General features: G+C 36.5%; 1 non-coding gene across 1 annotated transcript; it reads right to left on the minus strand.

Moving 5' to 3' along the window:
- Positions 1-1,353: 1,353 nt before the first annotated feature.
- On the minus strand, positions 1,354-1,455 carry LOC128595076 (U6 spliceosomal RNA). The gene has a single exon (XR_008382765.1). It is a non-coding gene; the product is annotated as a U6 spliceosomal RNA (small nuclear RNA).
- Between the last annotated feature and the right edge of the window lie 5,327 nt (positions 1,456-6,782).

The raw sequence follows: 6,782 nt of genomic DNA on the forward strand, positions 1-6,782 counted from the left end.
TGGTAATCGTGTATCTAAGCTGCTCCCACATTCCTGACTCCCAGAAGTTGTGTGAGATACATGTTTGTTGTTTTAAGCTGTTGCATTTTGAAGTAATTTGTTACACAGCCATGGTAGGAAATACACATTAAAATGATTTCTAGTGCAATTTGACTGTCCATGATTCCTAGATTCTGATAAAAAGATGGTCATGCATAATTTCACTTAATTCATCATCCTGTATTCAATGCTTATTTATTTCTAAACAGAAATGAAAGGAATTTTTATCAGAAATTTTTATTATGAGAATATTTTATTATGAGAAGTGTGCTTTAAAATGTCGGTTTCTTCTGTAAAATCAAATCTCTATATTTAAGATGTTACATAGTTGTTTCTTACTCTTTTATATTAGGAAGTTTTGTATCTACCTTGTGATATGTTTCAACTTACAGTTTCAAAAATTACACGTGAATTAATTGTACATATTAAAATAAGTTATAATTACTATAGAGTTGCTTTGTATCATATAAAATAGATATATCTGCCAAGGATTGTTACAGGACAATAACAATCAACAGAATAAAAATTTTATGAGATGCAAATAAAAATAAATGTACATTCAGTAATATATAATAAAAATAATACAGTCACACCCTTTTCATAGAGTAGAATTCTTACTGTGTATATAGAGCCTGCTATGTGATTGACATTGTGGAAATTATTTTATAGAAACTAGTTTAATCCTTACAGAAGTTCTGCAAAGAGATATCATTAATCTCTGCATCTCTCTAATCTCTACCCACCTGCAGAGATTAGATGATATATAATTAGATGATTAGATGATATCTAATCTCTACAGGTGGGCAGACCAAGACTAATAGGCACTTAGTGATTTACACAAGAAAAATTAGGTAGAAAATGGCTGAAAATACATACACACACAATTCCTTCAGATTGCAAAGTCTAGAACTTTCTGCTATGCCAGTCTCTGCTATTCATTCATTTCAATAAATTTCATGTTACAACTAATTTAGAATAGCATCATTTGACATTTCCTTTCTACACTGAGCACATTTGTTTTGAATATATTCATCTACAGAGGGTTTTAGAAAGGAAAATCTGAATTAAAAATGTAATATTCAAGTCATTTTGGCTCCAGTAATTATAAGAGATACAAGATACAATATACAAGACAACAAACCTTATTGATATATACTGAGTATTACAATTTTAATGCAATTTTTTCTTCTCTTAAAATGTGTATACATTTTTTGGCACCTTCCATATAGCAATCTTTTGCTGAGGGCATGACCTAAATAATTCAGAAAAAACTTTGGTTAAGGAAGGAAGCCATTAGTCATATAATTTTTTTTTTTAAATATGGATCGCTTCATGAATTTGCATGTCATCCTTGTGCAGGGGCCATGCTAATCTGTATCATTCCAATTTTAGTATATGTGCTGCCAAAGTGAGCCCCATATAATGTTTGGTAATTAAGAGTATGGAATGATTCTGAAGAGACACTCCTGTACTTCACTCATGGACTGTAAACTGGCTTTCTACCTCTAAGAAGTTCAGGGTCTGCTGGTGTGAAAGTTGTGGTCGTTATTCTTCTTCTTCAGAATTGGCATTTCCATTGCCACACACATATCAGACCTCACCTCTCATTACTGGGCTTGGTCTTATTCCCTTCTCTACTACTCCCATCATCGTTCTTGGTGACTAAATTTACATAGATGTTCTTGGCTCTTTGATATCTTATTTTCTTTTCCCTTATCCTACCCTGGAAACTCACTTACACATTTACATGCTAAACTTTGGAAACAACAACCAACCTTAATTCAAAGTATTCTGCAGTCTGGCCTCCTTGCAACATCCAGTTCTTAGATTCAAATACTCTTTGCTTATCCACCAACCTACTAAGACCTCATTTTCTTATGTTCCCAGTTTAGATTTCATGGTTCCACTTTATAGCCACTCCCTTGTCCCTACCTTTATCTTTTTCTTTCCTCCCTTTCTCTTTCTCTCTATCTCTCTTTCTCTCAATCTCTCTTTCTCTCATTTTTCCACCTTTTTTTCTTTGTTGATGTGTTCTTCTAGGTAATCTCTAATTTTGGTTAAAAACAACTCTCCTCTTTACTTTTCACCTGCACCCACATAGCTGAATATTGTTGGGAAAAAATTATAAAACCTTGCCCTCATGCTTCACTTGCAATTTAGGATCATGACTTTCAACAAGGCTACACTTCTGCCAGATTATTCCACTACCTTCTCTCTGAATTTATTTTCACACAAACAGAAATGCTGATCTCTTTCTCCTGTTTCCTCCAATCTCCAAAATCTCTTCTTCTTATCTGTATACATCACTTAGCCACATACTTAACAGAAAAAGTAGATTCAATCCAAAAGACTCATTTATGATTTGATGCTGAATCAGAAAGAAGTCAGATCCTTAGTTGTTTTCTCTCTTCCTTCTCTTTCTTTTTCCTCTTCCTCCTCCTCCTTATCAAATAATTAATTTTCTCCTTTTTTTTTTTTTTTTTTGAGACAGAGTGTCACTATGTCACCCTGGGTAGAGTACCATGGAGTCATAGCTCACAGCAAACTCAAACTCTTGGGCCTAAGAGATTCTCTTGCCTCAGCCTCCCAAGTAGCTGAGACTACAGGCACCTGCCACAACATGTGGCTATTTTTGTTGTTGTTGTTGTTGTTGTCATTGTCGTTTGGCAGGCCCAGACCAGGTTCTAATCTGCCAGCCCCTGTGTATGTGGCCGGCACCCTAACCACGGAGCTACGGGAGCCAAGCCTTTGCTTTGGGTTTTATCTTACTATTTTTGAAGAGCTTTATTCCTAAGTTTATTTTGTCTTTCCTGAACTATCAGTCTTTCCTTCTGTGTCAGATAATTTCCACTGTCCTACAAACAGAAGCCTTCATATGAAAACAAAGCGTAACCATACACCAACCTTCCTTCTCGCTAGGCTGCCCCTAACCCCCATGTACTTTTCTATGTCTTTACACTTTGTCAGTTTTGATGTTATCTCACAGGGTTTTAAGTGGCTCAAGGCTCTGCTCCCCTAAGCTCTCCTTTATCTACCCTCCCTCTGAGATTATCTAGGCCTTTAAATATCATCTATGTTTTACTGACCCTCCAATTTCCAACTCTAGCCTGGACATCTTGCCCCAGGTGGTAAACTCACATTTGAGTGGATGCTCACTATTGCTAGTTGTATTTCCACCAGGCATCTAATTGTTAACATGACAAGGACTCTTCCTTCCACCCTCTCTAATTCCAGCAAATGCAGCATATGTAGTGGTCTGGAGTCAAACCTATTGCTAACTCTTTACTAAAGCCCAACTTACAATCTCTTTTTAAACCCAGTTGTCACTTGAGTGACAACATGAGTACAAACACATCTCACATCTTCATTGCTACCACTTTAATTCAAGCCATCCTTTATCTCACCTTCCAGAAAATCCAAACTATCCTGGGTTTGTACACTATACTACAACTGGAAAGGGGTAGTTACAAAACACAGATCCAAACATCTTATCTCTTTGTTTTAGGTCTTCTAATGCTTGATTACTATAAACAAAATAATAGGCAAATTTATTCCTCTTCTTATTATCACCTCTAGATTTCTTCAAAGTGCATCCTCGAAGCATTTTACTTTTAATTCTTATATCTTCCTTTCTGTTTAACTGAAGGACTACTACTCATTAAATTAAAGCCTATCTCAAGCTGGGCCTATCAGATGGACAATTTGTGACAGATTCTATGTGGCAAAACAAATTTCCTAATCCCAACCTCACTCTACTCTTTCCATTTTCAACCATCCATTTTTTAGCTCACAGTTGAACACTCCAGAATTGTAAGAAGACAAACACCACCCCCTCAGTTTGTGTTTTCTTTGAAATTTATTTGCAAATCATGCACCTGTTTGTTTTGATTGGTCTTTTTCAGAAAATGTTATATTTGAGTTTCATATTTCTGACTTCTTTTGGGAAATTGAGCAACAGGAAGAAAAATAAAACCATTCTCACCCACACCACATATTTTGTTGTAATTAAATGCTCATGTAAAATTGCTTTATTTCAGATAAAGTAGCAACTAATATTACTATTTTCTTTAGCGGCTTAGCAATTCCTGTAGTTTGCAGACTTTAAAAGCAATTGCTGTTGTTCAAAGTGCAGCTTCTCTATTAGATACTTAACTGCTTGTAACAATTCAGCTGCAGAAACAATCTCATCCCAAATGATTATAACATGAAAACAGCTTGCCTTTATCACTAAGGGATGCAGGCATTAATTGTGATGACTGGCTACATCTTACTGTATTGACACTCTTCTTAACATGATTTATTGGGTGCTAACTGCACATTTGTGCTATGCTAATTCTTATTGGGAAGGATGTTCTATTACAGCCCAATGGCATCATTATAATCTCATTTATTCTGTGGGAGTGATTGTGTTCCTCCTTCAAAACTCTTCTATTGGTCCAGTATTTCCTCTGATGATCTCTTTCATCTTTCTGAAAATCAGCAAAAGAGGGCACTGAAGAACTAGGTGCAGGTGGCTTTTAAAGAGGACTTCTTCAGATGGTCAAGATTTAAAATTCCTTAAGTCACTGACAATTTCAAAGTTTCAAGTTTTTCTCCAGGAATTCTAAATAAGGTTCACTGAGTAATGCTAACGTATAGTAGGTAAATGGTAAGTGGCATTTATTTTTAGCTTCTTTCTTTGATGCTTTTTTTTTTTTTTTTTTTTGTAGAGACAGAGTCTCACTTTATGGCCCTCGGTAGAGTGCCATGGCCTCACAGCTCACAGCAACCTCCAACTCCTGGGCTTAAGCGATTCTCTTGCCTCAGCCTCCCGAGTAGCTGGGACTACAGGCGCCCGCCACAATGCCCGGCTATTTTTTGGTTGCAGTTCAGCCAGGGCCGGGTTTGAACCTGCCACCCTCAGTATATGGGGCTGGCACCTTACTGACTGAGACACAGGTGCCGCCCCTTTGATGCTTTTTATAAAGAAAGCATTGTGGATGGCAAAAATTTATAAATCTTTAAATTTAATTTGTTATGTAAAACAACTCTGTGTCTCACCATGATGGTTGCAAGCCAGAATACTTTGAAAGAAAGAAGGGAAAGGGAGGACAGAAGATTGGGTAGAAGAAAAATAGAGTGAGACAAGATGAAGGTAATGTGGTAAGGCTTAGACAAAGAACTAGGCTCATGGTCCTGGTAGAGTTCTTTCTAATGTTTTTATTTGTTGCTTTTATGTAAAATTAACTCCCCTAAGGGAAAGTTAAATCAGAAAAAACAGACATGGAAACTAAAAAAAATACATCAAGTGATACCTAAATTACCTTCATAGTTTCCTAAAAGCATTCTTGAACTCACTTCCCGCTGTAAGAATCAATTTACATGTATTGGTTTAGAATAGGAGAGGAGGATTTATTAAGGAGGGAAAGATAAATTTTGCATGGAGATTTGAGTTCATAATGTAGCAAAGTTTCGTGACAAGAGAAATATCTAAAATAGTATATACAGTAAAACCTCTGTAAGTTGACCATCCAAGGGACTGTAACAAACTGGTCAACATAATGGAGATGGTCAACATAAAGAACTAGGCCTACTGTACTGAAAGGTTCAGGTGGTGTGTCTATGAAAATTAGGTCAACTTAAGGAGGTAGTCAATGTAGGGAAGTGGTCAGCTATGGATTTTCTACTATTTTAATATTCAATTTTCAAGGATTAGGACATTGAAGGAAAGGCAAGAAAGAGGAAAGAAACCAACACAGAAAAATGTGTTGCTATGAACATCGATTCTTTATTCACTCTGACTTGCTAAAATACCTTTCCTGCACAGTAGAACTCTGTGCAGCCAACACATTATTATTTTCATGGCCTGGAGCAAAAAGGATTATGACAGTGAATTCTTTCCCTGATGCATATTCCTGAGAGACATGGACTTAAAATGCAACCAAATTTCCTAATACCAAGGATTTCCCCCCATGGATTATTTACTTTATTCAAGTCATTTGTTCACATGCAGGAACACTTTATCTATATTTGGTTACACTGGTTTGCTGGAATCATTTCTGTTTTGGGCTCTGACATGTCAGAAGTTAAAAATCCTGTGTAGTTTCTCTAAATTGTACCCAGCACAAGGCCAGGTACTAAGGTCCATTTTTAACACCAACCCAAGGCAGTAGCAGTTCTTTAAAAAGCTAACAGAATCTTTTCTCATGGGACAGGAGGCAAAGGGTGAGTGAGCTTTTCTTCTTTTACAATGTGTTAGAGCTGGTGTGATGGAAAGCGTAAGTTCCCGTGTAAATTGAAAATGCACCTTGTTTACTGGCTGCCAAGAGGATGCCAGCTGCCAGGTGTGGGGACTGAGCTCTCTCTTTCCATGGGCGATATGGTGAACTGTAGTACTTGTGAACATTAACACCTTACCTTTGCATAACATTTTGATTTCTCTAATGTTTTCATGATTATCACTGTCATGCTCTTCATTCATCAAACATGAGACAGAAAGGCACTGAACATTCAAAGGAGGTATTCTTAGAAATGCCCTTTATTTTACCACTACTATATTAGCTATTGATAATAATTAATATTTATTAAATACCTACTAGTGCCAGGTACTCTGCTAAGGCTTTATGAACATTAACTTGTTAACTCTTGCAATAACCCAAAGAGACCAAGTTGCAGGCCCCCTCTACTTGAAGCCCCTAACACAGTGCTTACAATGAGAGTGGTGATCAATGTTTCAATGCAAGAAGACTTTCCATTATTATCGT

The sequence above is a fragment of the Nycticebus coucang genome, chromosome 9 (genome assembly GCF_027406575.1).
Source record: "Nycticebus coucang isolate mNycCou1 chromosome 9, mNycCou1.pri, whole genome shotgun sequence".
Lineage (NCBI taxonomy): Eukaryota > Metazoa > Chordata > Mammalia > Primates > Lorisidae > Nycticebus > Nycticebus coucang.